At 43.7% G+C, this 18303-nt stretch overlaps 1 protein-coding gene across 1 annotated transcript in view; it reads right to left on the bottom strand.

Annotated features, from left to right (window-relative positions):
* Nucleotides 1-18303, bottom strand: part of ADAMTS3 (ADAM metallopeptidase with thrombospondin type 1 motif 3) — a 208715-nt gene that overhangs the window by 178115 nt on the left and 12297 nt on the right. The window lies entirely within an intron of this gene.

Genomic DNA, 18303 nt, shown 5'->3' with positions numbered 1-18303 from the left:
ACTGTCGGTAGACAGATACTGGGCTAGATGGACCTTTGGTCTGACCCGGTACGGCCTTTCTTATGTTCTTATTTTCTTCAAAACACCCCTGCTCACACAAGACATACCCTTTACAGCTACTGTAAAAAAATAGAGTGCATGAGATACAGCGTGCATAAACCAGTTTTGAAACCAGCCATCTTATCTCCTCTTAATCAAGAGACCAAGACTTGCACAGAAGGGCTGTCAAAGGGAAGGGATCAGCACTACCTTCATCCTTATTTTTAATTTAATATTCTGCTGCCACCGTCCTGAAAGGAAAATAAATAGAGACCACATTTCAAGATAAACCTCCCAGGCAGCATCAAACTTTTCTTGGCAATCCCTATCTGCATGTACCCATTGTGTTTACCATTCTTGCACTTCCTCCTGCACCAAGAACATTTTCAGGTGTTGCTTCATCCTTGCATTGGCTCTGAGTAGTAGTGTTGATGCCTTTTCATTTAAGGAAGCTGCATGCTTTGCCCTGCCTTAATGACTGGCTCACATAGGCTCCATCAGCTCAGATGGAGGTTTGAGAGTTGGTGGAGTTGCTTCCTCACCTGTTTATTATCACCTTGAGAAGAGCAAACCAGTCCTCCTCAGAAATAAGTCCAGTTGGCAGCAGCTGTAATCGAGTCCCAGGAAAGGATTGGCAAGGCAATTTCTTAGCAGCCCTGATCATGAAGTCAGATGCTTATCTAGTCAAATGGGGTCTTCTGGCTTCTGTATTTTGTGACTTTTACAGTTCTGGTTCATTCAGCCAAGAAACACAATTGGCCTCTGCTTCACTTTCCTCAGGCTCAGAACTGCACATGGAGATTTACAGGGCAACAGGAGCCTAACTTTGGCTGTCCAGCTCTTCTTAAGATACTGGCAGGACCACTGTGAACATCTCCTGGATCTTAGGGAAAAACCCATGTGTCTGGAACAAACTCCTCTGCCCCCTCTGGAACTGCCCATCGCACCCCAGGGTGAAATCCACAGCATGGTGGGGGCGGGGGTGTGGCAGGCGTGAAAGTTCTGCAGATTCTTCACAGCACTAGTGTGGAGACAAGTACATAGTGCAGCTGTTTTCCCTCCCTCTCCCACAAATCTCTTAGCCCATCAGAAGACTCAACATGTGATCAGAGTGGGGGACAGTGCTGATGTTCCCCTGTCCCTTTCCATGAAGGCGAGGGGACATCCATGCGTGGAGATTGGCCCATATCATCCTGTGAGGATCTAAGAAAATGAAGAGTGATCAAGGGAGTACTTTCTAGCAGATGCTTATAACTGCAAACACTTGTGAACTTTGAGGTATAGTTTTGCAGCACTTAAACCCTGTCTACTTTGTATAGGCCTTTGGCAAGAATGCATTGTTTCATCCTTCAAACAACTGTATTCAGTTCAGCTTTCCCTAGAGAAAGACTTTCTGTACTAAAAACCCTTCATGAAGTGGTACCTATGGATTCAGTTTCAAGTGGGATTACTTCTCCCATGCGTCACAGAAAGTTACTCTTACCAGCAGCACTCTTGATAGATGGTGGGAGTGGAGAAGTAAGTAATTAAAAGATTAGACACCAAGCACAGTTTTAAGAAACAGAGATGCTGGACAGACTGAAAAAATATTTTTTAAGGGAAGGCTGTTAGAAAAAATGTTTTTAAAATACACAGAACTCTTCTCACCCTGTGGCATCAATTACCTTGCTTTACAAGCATGACTGATTGTCAGTTTTAAATCGTGGGTTCTTTCTGTAGGCCTCCTTTTAGCTAGTTTTCAAAGTATTGCATGAAATATATTTAAGAAGTCAGTATTCTAATTTCTTTTGACATGTAGACGTTGCTTTTGTAACGAGCATTTTGAAAATGTGGCAGAATGCAAAAAGGTCTTAAATACAATGGGGTCTTGATTCTCACTTACACTAAGGCCTCTGGCAGCAAAAGGGGGCCTTAAAAGTGGGTATAGATTACTTAACACCTATATCAGGCTCTCTTACCCTGCGAGGATGGTGTAAAGTGGCCTTACTGAAAAATACTTATCAGGTGCAATACATTTAGCTAATGTGCTAAGGCCTGAACTTAGGAGGTTCTGTGCAGCTTTGCAGACTTTAATAGGAGGTGATGCTACTCAGCACCCACTAATGGATGCTTTATCTTTGCCCTCATCTACACTACGAGTTTAGGTCGAATTTAGCGGCATTACATCGATTTAAACCTGCACGTGTCCACCCAAAGCCGTTTTTTCCCCCCGACTTAAAGGGCTCTTAAAATTGTTTTCTGTACTCCCCGACGAGGGGATTAGTGCTGAAATCGACCTTGCCGGGTCGAATTTGGGGTAGTGTGGGGTAGTGTGGTCGCAATTCGATGGTATTGGCCTCCAGGAGCTATCCCAGAATGTTCCATTGTGACCGCTCTGGACAGCGCTCTCAACTCAGATGCACTGGCCAGGCAGACAGGAAAAGGCCTGCAAACTTTTGAATCTCATTTCCTGTTTGGCCAGCATGGCAGTCTGCAGGTGAGTGCAGATCTCATCAGCAGAGGTGACCATGACGGAGTCCCAGAATCACAAAAGAGCTCCAGCATGGACCGAATGGGAGGTACGGGATCTGACCGCTGTATGGGGAGACGAATCCGTGCTATCAGAACTCCGCTCCAAAAGACGAAATGCCCAAACATTTGAGAAAAAAAAAATCTCCAAGGGCATGAAGGACAAAGGCTATAACAGGGACTCGCAGCAGTGCCGCGTGAAACTTAAGGAGCTGAGGCAAGCCTACCAAAAAAACAGAGAGGCAAACAGCCGCTCCGGGTCAGAGCCCCAGACATGCCGCTTCTATGATGAGCTGCATGCCATTCTAGGAGGTGCAGCCACCACTACCCCACCCCTGTGCTTTGACTCTGTCAATGGAGTAGCACGCAACAGGGATGCGGGTTTTGGGGATCAGGAAGATGAGGAGGAGGAGGAGGTTGAAGATATCTCACAGCAAGCAAGCAGAGAAACCATTTTCCCGGACAGCTAGGAAAGACCTGGAGTCAGTACCCTCTGAACCCACCCAAGGCTGCCTCCCGGACCCACCAGGCAGAGAAGGGACCTCTGGTGAGTGTACCTTTGTAAATATTATACATAGTTTAAAAGCAAGTGTGTTTAATGATTAAATTTGCCCTGGCATTTGCGTCCAGTACAGCTACTGGAAAAGTCTGTTAACGTGTCTGGGGATGGAGCGGAAATCCTCCAAGGACATCATCATAAAGCTCTCCTGGATGTACTCCCAAAGCCTTTGCAAAAGGTTTCTGCGGAGGGCAGCCTTATTCCGTCCTCCATGGTGGGACACTTTACCATGCCAGGCCAGTAGCACATAATCTGGAATCATTGCATAACACAGCGTATGGTCCCGGTGTTTGCTGGCATTCAAACAACATCAGTTCTTTATCTCTCTGTGTTATCCTCAGGAGAGTGATATCATTCATGGTCACCTGGTTGAAATAGGTTGATTTTATTAAGGGGACATTCAGAGGTGCCCGTTTCGCAGCCACTGGGAATCGTCACAGACATGCAAAACTATGTGGTCCCACCAGTCTGTGCTTGTCTCCCGGGCCCAGAATTGGCGTTCCACAGCATGAACCTGCCCCATTAACACTATGATGTCCACAATGCCGGGCCCTGCACTTTGAGAGAAGTCTGTGTCCATGTCCTCATCGCTCTCGTCACCGTGCTGCTGTCGCCTCCTCGCCTGGTTTTGCTTTTGCAGGTTCTGGCTCTGCATATACTGCACGATAATGCGCGTGGTGTTTACACAGTGCTCATAATTGCCACGGTAATCTGAGCAGGCTCCATGCTTGCCGTGCTATGGCGTCTGCGCTGAAAAAAGGCGCAAAACGATTGTCTGCCGTTGCTCTGATGGAGGGAGGGGCAACTGATGACATGGCTTACAGGGAATAAAAATCAACAAAGGGGGTGGGTTTGCATCAAGGAGAAGCACACACAACTGTCACACAGAATGGCCCCCTCAAGGATTGAATTTACAACCCTGGGTTTAGCAGGCCAATGCTCAAACTACTGAGCTATCCCTCCCCCCACTATTCACAGAGGGAGGAAGAGGGGAGCAAATGAATACAAAACAAAACAAATCTGGTCTCTTTTTTGTTTTGATCCACTCCATCTCTCTTATACATCTTAGGCTGGCAACAGACGGTGCAGTACGACTGCTAGCCATCATCGTCTCCTGGCTGCTCGCCAGAAGATGGTGCAGTACGACTGCAGGCAAGACTGAATCTCCATGAGATGAAACTTAAAAAGAGAATGACCTGGAGTCACTCATTTATTTCCAGGAACCCCTGACAGCCCTCACCGAGGTCTCCCGGGAGCACCCATGTCTGCCCAGGCACCCCTGACCAACCTCACCAAGGTCGGCTAAAAGAGCACCCAGAAGACGACGACGGCGGCTACCAGTTGTAATGCACCGTCTGCTGCCAAAAGGCAATGAGCTGCTGCTGTGTAGCAATGCAGTACCACGTCTGCCAGCTCCCACAAGACGTACGGTGATGGTTAACTGAGCGGGCTCCATGCTTGCTGTGGTATGGTGTCTGCATGGGTAACCCAGGAAAAAAGGCTCGAAACGACAGTCTGTCATTGCTTTCACGGAGGGAGGGAAGAAGGGAGAGGGGGCATGACAACATGTACCCAGAACCACCCGCGACAATGTTTTTGCCCGATCAGGCATTGGGATCTCAACCCAGAATTCCAATGGGTGACGGAGACTGCAGGAACTGTGGGATAGCTACCCACAGTGCAATGCTCTGGAAGTCGACACTAGCCTCGGTACTGTGGATGCACTCCGCCAAGTTAACGGTCTTAATGGTCTCAAGTGGGGACACACGCAATCGACTGTATAAAAATCAATTTCTAAAAAAATCGACTTCTATAAATTCGACCTAATTTTGTAGTGCAGACATACCCTTAGTTTCTCAAATATGTGCTCAGTTAGCAAACAGTGTATCATGGCAAATATCTTTTACATCGTTAAAGGGTGTGTCTTTTGATACAGTAATGCTTTCATAGTCAGGGTTGGAAATGAGGTTTTGTTGGCTGTGATGAGGAGGTGTTTTTCCAAAGTGTGCATGTGATTAAAAAAAAATTCCCTACTCTGTCACCTGATTGGTTAGCTTGCTTGTCTGGTTAGCACTGAGAGTCTCCAGTAGAGTGAACCGGCCCTCCTTTTACTAAATGGAGAAGTGTTCTTCTGGACAAATGGTCCATTCTTAAATACAGCCCTCCAGTGTCTATAAAAACTGGGGGCCAGACTGTACCTTCCTCCTTATCCAAAGGGGAAAGAAATGCCAAGGTTTCCTTTGTTGAGTTTCCTGGGCACCCTTCCATCAGGGAATGGAGTTTCACCCATCAGCCTGGGGAAGAAAGTGCGGGTCTGGCCCAACAGCCCTGAGGGTGCACTAAGTTTCATTGGCTGGTAATGGACCCACAGACGTTGTTTCACCATCTGGGCATTGCATCTGCCACTGAGGGTTTCTTGTTGCCCAAGGAATCCCCTACCAGACTATTAAGCTAGCTCTCCTCCTGCTTTGTCGGAGTGGAGAAAAACCTGTGGAGTTAGGGGGCCGCCGAGCACTATGGGAAGGCTTGGACTCCAGAATGGAATTATTTCCATGCTGGGAGAGAAGTAAGGGACACAGACACAGACTGCTTGCTCTTCTGGTAGTCAAACGGGGGCAAACCCTGCCCCATCCTCCACAGAGTATCCAGGCCACAGCAGCACCAGTATAGGGCCACAGTATCAGTGACAGGCCAGGGAGACGGCCCACGGGTCTCACCCCCACCTGCCTACCACAGAACTCAGCCTGATAGGGACTGCAAGAGGGGTTGTAGAATTGCTTCCAACCAGGGCCTGGAGGGGCAAGGGGAGGACAAAGTTTCTATGCGTCCCATCCCCACACCAAGCCTATCAATTTGGGCTTGTAATTAGAGAGAAGAGTTCGTCCTTCAGTGTCCGTCATTGGTTAGGACTAGAATGAATACAAACAGGAACAACAACAAAGAGTGCCCAGAAATCCAGCCCTCTCTGTCCTCCGATTCCGAGCCATATCTGTGCCTTCAGTCCTCTTCAAACACCATTACAATCAATCATTCTGTAGAAACACGTCTAGAGTTTTTAATCAAAATCACTCAATCCATCCAGGTGAGAGTCATTCATCCTCAGGTATTTACGTCCATAATTACCTGTTTCATCTCTTTACCACATTTCTACTATGTATTGTGTTTTCCAGTGAAACAGCAATAAGAGGTGATATGAAAAGGATGACTCAATCATGTTTCATGCAATTCATAGGAAACCTCTAACAAGAATACATGAAATTGGGAATAATACTTGTGCACTGAAATTTCTAGTGATGCAGTGAATCAGATTAAAGAGTGTGAGATGGAAGTTCCATACCATATGAAACTGATAAATACTATGTAAAAATTTATTTGCTATACAACACTTAAGAAACATAGCAGACTAGACTGGATTATAAGTGTCTCCAGCGTGCTGGAGTGTGGAACTTGGAATTAATAGAGCCTAGAAAAAAATACCCCATGGTCCTGCCCCAAACTGACTATCAGAATAAGACAGAGGATGAGACTAAGGAAAGAATGATAAATCCAATGTAATTAGTTGGAACTGAGACTATACTGGAGGTGGTCCCTGAGGTTGGACATTCCGGACTGGATAGGAAATTGCTCAATATGCTAGTGCTTCAAGCACAATATTCTCCAATAATGAAATGGAGACAGAATTCTCTCCCACCAAGGAAAGCTAGCAGGCATACGTATGGCGATGTAAGATTAGTTTTAAAATGTAAAATAAAACAAAATCCTACACAATCTCCATTGCAGACACAATGATTTTTATAACACGTGGTCAGTACAGTTATCCAAGTTTGAAAAAGACCGCGATACAACTTAATCCTGTATGTTGCTTATGATTAAACCCATGCTACCCACTGATTTGAATCCCACTCCATAGAAGAAACTATTTGTGCTACTAAATGTGTGTGTGTGTGTGTGTGTGTGTGTGTGTGTGTGTGTGTGTGAATATATAAAAACCACACACCCCTCAATTATTAATGTAGACATGTTAATAAAACAGTTTTTCTTCTTCTAATGGGGTATTAAAAAACGAAATGAGTCACAACTACGATACAAACAGCCTCTGTTCATCAGCTCAAATAAGCTAAAGGACCATTCCCCCAAAACAGAAGTCCACTGTAAATAAGTGGTTACAAAACAATCAGAAAAGAGAATTTAAAAAACAACAACCAAAACAGCACTTATACCACTGACATAAACCAAGACAGAATCTGAAATTCTCAACTAGAACTCCTCACACAGGGAGGCAGTAGATTCTCCATCACCTTGAAGTATTTTCTAAAAGAACTTTGTGTGAGATACAGCATATATTGGCTTAATATAGGAATTACTAGGTGAAGTTTTATGGTCGGTGTTACGCAGGCAGTCAAAATATATAATCATAATGGTTAAAATCTACCAATAAGGTCCCAATTCAAGAAGGCATTTAAGCACATGCTAAAGTCTATCCCTATTCAGGACAGCAGTTAAGCACATCCTTAAATGCCTGGTCTAGAAGATACCATCAGAGATGCTTAGTTTTGCAGTTCTCAAACTGTGGATTTGTGTCTCCAGAGGTAACATGCTTGTTAACAGCAAAAATGTTTTTAAATAAATAAATAATATATAGAAGTGAGAAATAACAGACCTCAACTCTATTGTCCCTCTGCAAATTTGTGTACACAGAGTCAATCCCTTACCTCTCTCTAAAAGTGCAAAGTTTCAAAAAGTTCAATGAACAGAAGATTGTTGGGGGCGGAATAGATCTGGACAAGGAGAAGAAGTCTGGAGATAAATGTGAGAAGCGAGGGACATATGCTTCTTAAAAAATATATTATATGTTTGCTCTTGAAGAAAATCCAGAATACTTAACATTGTTGTTTTAGTCAAATAAAACAATTTAAATGTCTGTCTGGTGATGTTCTCCTCCTAATACAGCATGGAAAGAAAATCCTCCAAATAGTAATGATTAAACTGTTGAATTGGAGATAGTTCACCTCCCAGTGACTTCATAAATATCTGCTTCAATTACCTCTGGTAAATGAAATAACCAAACAATCATACATTTTCTGGTGTAGCTGTAAAACTAATCTGAAAAGTTTTCAAAATAAATCACTGTTTAAAAATGTATAGTGTGAACCTTCTAAAAATGAAACCTACATCTCTCTCTGAGTTGTGAAGAATATATATCAACGTTATAGCAACCAATAAGAATGCACTCTTATGTAGAAAACCATGATTAAATTGAGTCTTCCTGACTAGTGATTTAAATCATATCCACCCTGCTGAAGTCTGGCACATTGTGATAGGATATAGGTGGTCAGCTCTCTCTGGGCTCCTAAAAGCATTTTTCTGCTACTCTATCTATGGTCAAACTTTGTTTCAAATGCACACAAAACTAAAAAGAATATTGCATCCTACATTTGTAAACGTTACTGGTAGGCTGGACCACAAATGGACTGTTCGGGATTTCTCAGAATTTATACCAGTGAGGTGCACGTGACAGATTTCTTTTTCAAAGCAGATTATAATTTTCACATAAAGAGCAGCATATCTAGTGATCAAGGCACTCTGGGGAAGAGGACGTGCACACTCCAACGAGAGAAGACAGCAAAGGAGGGAAATCACCAAAATAAACAAGTTGCTGCTCAGACTGAGCAATTCAGCCTCACCTGCCCCATATATTGGATTTAAATCAAGGCACCAGTCACTCTAGACTACACTCAGCAGTCACACACAGCCAGAGACACCTGGAAACATATTATGGATATGATCCTCAGCTGCAAAATCAGTATAGCCCTAACCATTTAGCATGATGCCCAATTCCCATTCATCTTAATGATGAATCCCTTAGAATCTTAAGAGATTCCAAAATCCTCTAAGAGGCTTTGAAAATTGCAGCCTTCGATACTGCAAATATAGTTTTTAGGCTTTAGAATAACAAAGAAGATAGTTTCCATTTCAAAGTCATGATGGCTTTTATTTCATAAGATTTAAGTAAGGCCCATGTGAGTTTCTATAAGCATATTTTTGCATTACAGTACATCTTTATCTTTCGTAATAGTATTGTTAGCAATACCGCATTAAAGTACCATGCTAGATCCATGCTGCCAAGATGGGCATTTTCAAATACAACTTTATTATTTCTACTACTACTGTTGCCCCGATGGGCTTGCATAACCATTTTTCTTCCTTGTTAATCTTCTCTACATCAAGTTTTATGGTGCTGCTCAAGGCAGTTGCTTTTTGGTCTCCCCTCTTCTCTGGCAAAACAAACTTTTTCAGTGTCATGAGGAACCTCAACACACTATTAAACATGCATTAATAATTAGGTATAGTTTGCTGACTGAGGGGGCCTGCTCCTGCAACACTGAAGTCAACAGAAATTTTGGCCATACACTTCAAACAGGAGCAAGATCATTGCCCTAGGCTGCAACTCTGACTGGGACCAAAATGGCAGGAACAAACGTGATACTAGAGGAGAAGTTACAATAAATGATCTCGGGATCTGGGCACTGAAAAGGGAGGCTAGGGGTCTCAAGGTCAGAGGGAGAGCTGGGCTCTAGAACTAGGAGATGGACATTGCAATTGTGAGTTCTATTTTAGACGGCAGGCATCCTTTATGCTCCTTGACAATATTATCCAGATGCATGTAATGAATGTAGGCAACATGCCCATAATGCATTTTACACCACTACTGCCTCTTGCAGCATTTTCCCAAGCCTCCTGCATAAAGAACGAAGGGGGCGCACATCCTATTTTCTTGATATCTACTTCCCTGGGTTGATGACTAAGGTATAACAAATACCGATTGTCAGAACGGATGCAGAAACCCTGCATAGTCAGGTGAAAAGTAATCCTTTTCACCTGACCCCACTGTTAATTCCAGGCCATTTAAGTACATGTACATAGCCAGCCCACGCATCCTTCCATGCCCATGTATTTCTGATACCACAGGAGAGGAATACTGCACAGACTGTTCATTGTGAGTTGAATAGGAGAAGGTGGTATATACATAAACACATTTTTAAAAGTCAGAATGGAGTCACATCTATTTTTGTATGTGACTGTTAACACTAATGTTATTGTATACAAGTACCCCATTATCTTGAAGAGGACTGTAGCAACTAAAGCCAACCTGAGCTAGACTGTAAGCTCCTCTGTGCAAAAATCCTGTCTCTGCATGCATTTTGTCAAGCACTGTGCACAATTTTGCATTCTATACTTTGTTTTTGGATTAAGACAAACCTAACATACCTATCATTGTATCGGGGTGGCCGTGTTAGTCTGTATCCATAAAAACAACAAGGACTCCGGTGGCACCTTAAAGACTAACAGATTTATTTGGGCATAAACTTTCGTGGGTAAAAAACCACGTCTTCAGATGCATCATATTGCCCCTGCCTGGTACAGAGAAATGAATCTAAATCTACCTGTTTGGTATTTTTAAAAATATGAATCCTATTTTAGTTAGCAATGCCAGCACCAAAAAAAATAAATAACTTATGCTCATTTATAAACAGTAATAGGCCCAATTTCATTTGAAAGGGTGAGTAAACAGTAAGTGGGAGTTTCAATGGTGAGCTCCCACTGATTTCAACAGGAGCAGTTACACAAGCGCTGAATGCTTTTGAAAATCTCACCCCTGGGCTTTGTCATGCATGGTGAAGGTTACAAACCCAGACTCTTTCAGGCTGATGGTGGAAAGGCCAGGGCTCTCTACTGAGTACATCCTTCCCAGGCAAGGCTTTCAAGAGCAAGATCAACCATCATGAGGTCAACATCCGAGAGGGAAAGATGCACTCGCTTGGCCAGCCATTTTGACCACAAACAATAAATCCAATACGACAATGACTGCAAGCAATGTTGACAATTGATAATCTGTGCTTTACAGTAAGGCAACAATAACATTCCCTGCCCACAAAAGAATTATCTGTGTCATAACCCCTTGAGTCAGGAATCTCTTCTGATGTTTGCTCCTGAACACGTTTATAGATTAAACAAATATTCTGAAGTGTGAAAAGAAACATTTTTTTTAAAAAACAGAATCATCCTAACCATGGTCAGCCCATTATCGTTAGCCCATTACAAAGGGTGAAACTGAAGCAAGCACTGCACATACTTCCTCTGAGTCTGTCTGTGCCCCCCCTCCTTCCCCAGAAAAGCACACAGAGGAGGACCAAAGGAGAGGAAATCGCCTCTCAGATTTATCCTCAGTCACTGTCAGCTTTGTCTGCCTTCCTTGCCCAGGAACAGGCTGCTGGACCAGTTCCCAAACCCAACAGCTATCCAGAGGCTTGCCTGGTCTCCATGGGAGCCATGCACTTAGGGCTTCTACAGCCACTAGCTGCCTGAGAGGCTCTCCACGACAGGGGCAGTGCAGGAGGAAAATACCATGGTCCAGAGGTGGATGATGCTCATGATCCCTGGTTGCATCCCTGACATGCCCACTCCCCACCTGCCCATAGTCTATGAACTCCCCACTCGTGAATCATTACATTGCCCCCTCTGGAGGGGGGAGGGATACACTGCAGCAGGCCATGGCTGACCTCTCCCCTGTCCACACAGGAGGGATGGGAGCTGTGCAGAACGGGTTCCGTCTGCATGCAGCTCAGAGGATACAGCCCATTGCTATTATGCTCCATTTTAAAACTCCGCAACTTCTTTCCATTTGCAAAAACAATTATCTAAATCGATTGCACATTTCAATGCTCTGAGAGACATTTATGCAGTTCCCTTATACTCTGGTCTGAATTAATCTAGCGTAAGATCACAGCAATACTACTGTATATCAGTTCAGTTTTTCCTATGACCACACAGCTCCTGGAACAAACAGGGGGAGGGAGCATTGCCCCCTAAGATGATCATTATTTCAGAGGACAAGTTGGCTGGTAAATAACCCTTGAAAACAAGAGGAATACATCTGGGTGGAAACTCTGAACATCTTTTCTTTTTACTACGTAGTCTAGAGGTGTCCCCACATCAACAGACAGCAAGGAGACTGCTAAAAATAGGCTTCTATACCCACCTGCTACAGTAAAAAGTCTCTCCTGCATCCCCCCAGAGAGGGACTTCATTTAAGTTTCGGGGTTTAATTTTATTTCTACCAGGGACTGGGGAACAATAAGCTACAGGTTTTTTATTATTATGCATCTTATAGTGTTATGTATTACTTAGATAGCACTTCTGGCATGCACATCACTTTAAAGATCAATACTAGAAAGACAGATCCTCTGCTATGAAGAGTCCATCTCAGCATTCATTTAGGTATGCCCAAAATTCCTAGTCAGTGGAAGTCTGAGTTGCTCGAAGAATGCAGGATCACACCCTAACATAGGGCTAAACAGATACAAACTGATTAACAAAAACACAGCAGACAGGGGGCAACATAGCTCCACTGATTCACCTCAAGCTTCCTGCCCCCCCAAGAGCTTATAGTCCAACACACATGACTTCAGGGAACCATTCAAAAGACTGGCAGGTGGCAGAGAGGGCTAAGAACAGGACTAGAGGATAGCAGACCTGGGTTCTTCTCCCAACTCTTTAACTTAACCTTGCACGTTCTCTCCAAAAGGTGTATACTTACTCCCTATGGTACCTACCTCATTGGGGTATAGCAGGTGCACAGTTTGCAAAGTGCTTTGACATCTTCCTCTGAAAGGAGCTATCCATGTGTAGGTTATCATCACACATGTCGGCATGACTGATGAGAATGTCGATGTTGGATGGCTTCACAACAATACATTTTAAAGAGTGCTTTGGAAGAGAGACCCATAGAACCGTAGGACTGGCAGAGACCTCGATAGGTGATTTAGTCCAGCCCAATTGCACTGAGGCAGAACGAAGTATTATTTAGATACTGACAGGTGTTTGTCTTAAAAACCTTCAATGCAGATATTCCACAGTATCCATAGGTAATTTGTTCCAGTGCTTAACTACCCTGACAATTACGAAGTTTTTCCTAATGTCTGACCAAACTGTTCCTTGCTGCAATTTAACCCCATTGCTTCTTGTCCTGTCCTCAGTGGTTAAGGAGAACAACTTATCACCCTCCTCTTCATAACAACCTTTTGCATACTTGAAGACTATGTCATATCCACACACACCCATGGTGTTCTCTTCTCCAGACTAAACAAATCCATTTTTTTTCCCCAAATCTTCCCTCCTAGATCATGTTTTCTAGACCTTTAATCATTTCTGTTGCTCTGCTCTGGACTTTCTCCAGTTTGTTCACATCGTTCTCAAAAAGTGCAGTGCCCAAAACCAGACAATACTCCAGTTGAGACTTCATCAGTTCTGAGTAGAGCAGAAGAATTACTTTGTGTCTTGCTTTCAACACTCCTGCTAATACATCCCAGAATGATGTTTGCTTTTTTTGCAACAGTATTACATTGTTGACTCATATTTAGTTCATCATCCACCATAACATCACTTGGCACGCAAGTGGTAGGCGTCTGTTCCAAGTGTAGCAGGCAGCAGGCCCAAAACACAAAGGACACCAGAGGAGGACACCAGAAGCCAATAATCCGGGTCCCACCAAAGTCAATGGCAAGTCTCCCACTGGCCTCAATGAGATCAGGATCTGGCCCAAAGAGAATAATAAGGAAGCAGCAAATACAAAATCTCAAGAAGAGGGAAGCTGGGGAAAACACACCTCGTGACTAACTCTATCCACAGGTTGCAGTTGGCTTTGAATGACAAAAGGAAGAAACCAAAAACAAATGCAGGAGCGTCTTGTATATGTCTATTCTCCCTCCTCCATCACCGGCACCCGGTCACGCCACACACTCCCTCAAAAGCATATTTAGGACAACTTGAAGTTATCCATCAATAACATGAGAGGACAATGGATTTCTTCAAGTATATTGGTTTGCATAAATCTTGGATGGAAGCTGCTAAATATTTAGAAGGCTCCTTTGTGCCAGATGTTAACATACTAAAGAAGCCTGCATGGGTCTGTAGAGCATATGTGACAGGCTGGGGAGACTACAGGGGTGAGGGTAAAAAGCCAGGATGATGGTGACCCTAGTAGGTATTTGCTTTAGTCAAAGTGTATTACAAAACAAACAAACAATTAAAAACAATTGAAAATCCATTTTTAACAACTAATTTAAGTCATGATTAAAACAATTATCAAATCAATCTACCTTGATATTTCTACACTTTAAAATGTAGTGAATTTCATTACTTAGAAGCTTAAACTCTTAGAAAGCTGTATATAAAAAGCACAGGAGTTATTTAGCTATAAATTTTTTCCACCATGCAGGTTCAAACATTTATTACATCAGGCACAAGTAAATACAAGAAACCTGTCTCCTGCAATCTGCTTTGAACTGATTAAATTGCACCTCTTTGAAAGTCTTGCAATTATGTTCCAACTCTGTTGCACCATGTTTCTCCATCAGAGGATGATACTCTCTTAGCAAAAAGATCTGACATGGTCAAGTAAAGTTCCATCATTTTTGTAACTGCCCAATTTCTTAGAGTCAGACCTGTCAAATGTATAAAATGACCAATACAACCTAAGGGGCATATTCCTCTTGTTTTAAAGGAAGTGAACTTGTAACTACCATACTTACTAACATATGTTACCGTCAACACTTTATTTAGCCCAGAGGTGCGCTAAATATGTCCCCACAGGGGTAACCCAGAGGTGAAGGTACAGTTAACACAGTCTGAAAGATCAAATCAGGTATGTCTAAATTAAGCATCTCCTGAACACTCATAGGAGACCAGAAAAGACAGAATAAACAGAAACAGAGAGGTATAAGAGTTACGGTGTCAGTGCTGACCTGCAGAGAGAATAGAGAACACAACAACAAGAATAAGGGAGTATGAATGTATGATGGGAATTATTTGTACTTGTCCTACTAAATGTAGCTCTGGGAAACATTTCTGGCCTTGTTAACCCCAATGCAATAGTGCACCCTTGATTTAACCCCATTTAAATCATTTCAATTGGTTCTCTCTTTAAATCTTTAGTAAAGCAAGTCAACTAAAAGAAAAAGTGAGGCATCATTCCTTCTACAAATGGAGTTAACCCAGACTGCAGTCAGCGCAACTGTAACTTATCATCATCTATTGATCAAAGCTAGTTCGGGCCTTTCTGCTTTGTCCTTCTCCGATGACAGAGATTGCAGGCTTTGATTTCTCAAACCCACACAGCTGAGGGATGTTGTTATATTCAGCTGATTAATGTCAGCCTGGCAGAAGGATAAGAACATAACATAAGAACATAAGAAAGGCCGTACCGGGTCAGACCAAAGGTCCATCTAGCCCAGTATCTGTCTACCGACAGTGGCCAATGCCAGGTGCACCTGAGGGAGTGAACCTAAAAGGCAACGATCAAGTGATCTCTCTCCTGCCATCCATCTCCATCCTCTGACGAACAGAGGCTAGGGACACCATTCTTACCCAAGGATAAACCTCTAGAAAGGATATCAAGTGTTCCCCTAATAGTCTTCCAAGTTTATCCCTTCTTCCCACTGATCCGTCAACATTTCTGCTTTAAGGCAACCTAATGTTAAATTTAAGACATCCCTTTTCCACATATTTACCATTAAAGCTTGTCCCTGCAAAGGCAGCCAGTGTTAGCTATACATGAGGAGCTGCAGGCCAAATTCTGCCTGGACTTGTATCCCCAGACAACCCCACTAAATTCAATAGGGCTGCATGTGGTATAAATCAAGGCAGAATGGGGCTTCACGCTACTGTGCAAAATCTGAAAAGATTTGCTTTGCACTGTGAAATCCCTTGGTGAGTAAAACAGTTTTAAGCTTTGTTGTAACTCTGACAACAGTATTTGACAAACTATGAATACTACAGTTTGCCACAGTGATTGAAGCAACATAGGGAATATACCGTCAAAACTTAAGGAAACTTTGTTTCCAAAAACAAGGCCTCAACCCTGCATTGTGTAGCAAAACTAGTGTTAGACAGTATTGTGGATCCATTTTCCCTCCTAAACACATCTCATTTCCTTTAAAAAAATCACTCAAATTCCATTTTCATGTCACAGACTTTACAAGTTACAGATTACTCATTAAATACTCATGTTTCATAGTACTAGCCAGCCATTCACAAACCTAGAATTATAAAATATAACTTTCAAACATGGACATACAAAAAAAAAAAAGTGACAGCTTCTACTATTACTCAGGTTCTTTTTTCCTAAAATTACTGGTTATACATGCATTTTTGGGAACCAAAAAAAAAAAAAAAAAAAAAAAAGAAGGATTACCTTTAAGAGACACTACACAGATTTGTACATAAGACTTTTCCTTGCAATGTTAAAAACAAGCTGTTAATATCTTAATTCTTTTCCCATGCATCCGACGAAGTGGGTATTCACCCACGAAAGCTCATGCTCCCAAACGTCTGTTAGTCTATAAGGTGCCACAAGACTCTTTGCTGCCTTTAATTCTTTTATGCAATCATAGCTAAATAAACCATTTTGTACTGAAAGAATTCTGATAATTTGTCAGGTTTTCTTAAAATGCAAATTCAGATGCAGGAGAAGTCCAGAGGCAAAGTTCTGCTTTCAGTTCACCAGTGTAAATCCACAGTTCTCTATACATTGATGTCAATGTAACAGAGCACGATTTGGCCACATCATTTTCTCCACAGCAATACAACCTTACTGCCAACTGTGAAACATGGTAATAAGCCAATATAAAATTCTAGTAATGTATATACAAGTATACTTTAATGAAATACAGAACGTGCCCAACTACCAGGAAGTATCTTACAATTTATATTGAAGTTTTTATTAAAAGCCTCCTTATTTCAGATTACTTACTCACAAAACAAACATTTGCCAGGACTTTCATTGACTGGTAGCAAGCCATGTATTCCACTCTAGTTATTCATGATATCAAACTTACCTTATAAACTAAACTACACAGTCAGTGAATTGTTACCACAGTGATTCATTTTTTTCCCCCTAAGCCAGAGATGGGCAAACTACGGCTCGCAGGCCGGATCCTCCTGCCTGGCCCCCGAGCTCCTGCCCCGGGATGCTCGCCCCCGGCCCCTCCCCGGCTGTTCCCCCTCCCCTTCAACCTCAGTGCGCCACACTGCCGGCGCAATTCTCTGGGCGGTGGGGCAGCATAGCTGCAGAACCCGGCCTGGCCCAGTGCTCTGTGCTGCACGGTGGTGTGGCTGAATCCATCCAGGTGGTGCCGCTGCCTGTCCTGGTGCTCTGTGCAGTGCAGCTATAGTGCCACCAGCCACCGGTGCTCCATGCAGCGCAGTAAGGGGGAGGGAGCAGGTGGGGTTGGATAGAGGGCAGGGGAGTTCGGGGTGGTGGTCAGGGGGCAGGGGTGTGGATAGGGGTCGGGACGGTCAGAGGGCAGGGAACGAGGAGGTTGAATAGAGGCAGTGGTTCCGGGGGCGGTCAGGGAGAAGGGGGGGTTGAATGGGGGCACGGGTCCCGGGGGGGGGGGGCAGTCAGGAATGAGAGGAGGGGTTGGATGGGGCAGCGGGAAGCAGTCGGGGGTGGAGGTTCCAGGGGCAGTCAGGGGACGGGGAGCGGGGACGGGGAGGGGTAGATGGGGCAGGGGTTCCGGGGGCAGTGGCGTCAGGGGACGAGAAGCAGGGGGGGTGGGGTTGGATAGGGGGTGGGGCTGGGCCACACCTGGCCGTTTGGGGAGGCACAGCCTCCCCTAACTGGCCCTCCATACAATTTCCAAAACCCGATGCAGCCCTCAAGCCAAAAAGTTTGCCCACCTCTGCCCTAAGTGATAATTGCTTTCTGGAGGCCAGGGACTGGGAGTGGCAAAGCAACTATACTGACCCTAAGATACCCAGAGATTCCCCTTACCCAGAGGGAGTCTCTACGTAACTAGTGAAGTCTGCTTTGTAGAGCAGAGCAAAACAGCTGGTGGGGAGGCCAGGATCTGGCACCCAAGGTGGGAAGCTCTTTCAAAGAAGGGACGTCTGTTGTTGTAGGTCCGCTCATCCCATTTCTCTCTCGAAGAGCAGTATATAAAAGCTCTATATTAATCTTCAACGAAGTTGCAATTATGTTTATGTTACTGCTTCTACTACTTAAAGCTAATAATACTTATATTGTACTCTCTTTCTTTGCCACATGAATTGAGTTAATGAACTGCATATGCAGTCACTATATGTCTAGTCTTTATGTACAGCATCAGTGCACCAACCCAGTCTATCTTTACAGCCAA

This window comes from Mauremys mutica, chromosome 5, assembly GCF_020497125.1.
Source record: "Mauremys mutica isolate MM-2020 ecotype Southern chromosome 5, ASM2049712v1, whole genome shotgun sequence".
Taxonomy (NCBI): domain Eukaryota; kingdom Metazoa; phylum Chordata; order Testudines; family Geoemydidae; genus Mauremys; species Mauremys mutica.
Note: the sequence above shows the minus strand (reverse complement) of the source record. Positions and strands in the feature narration are given on the sequence as shown.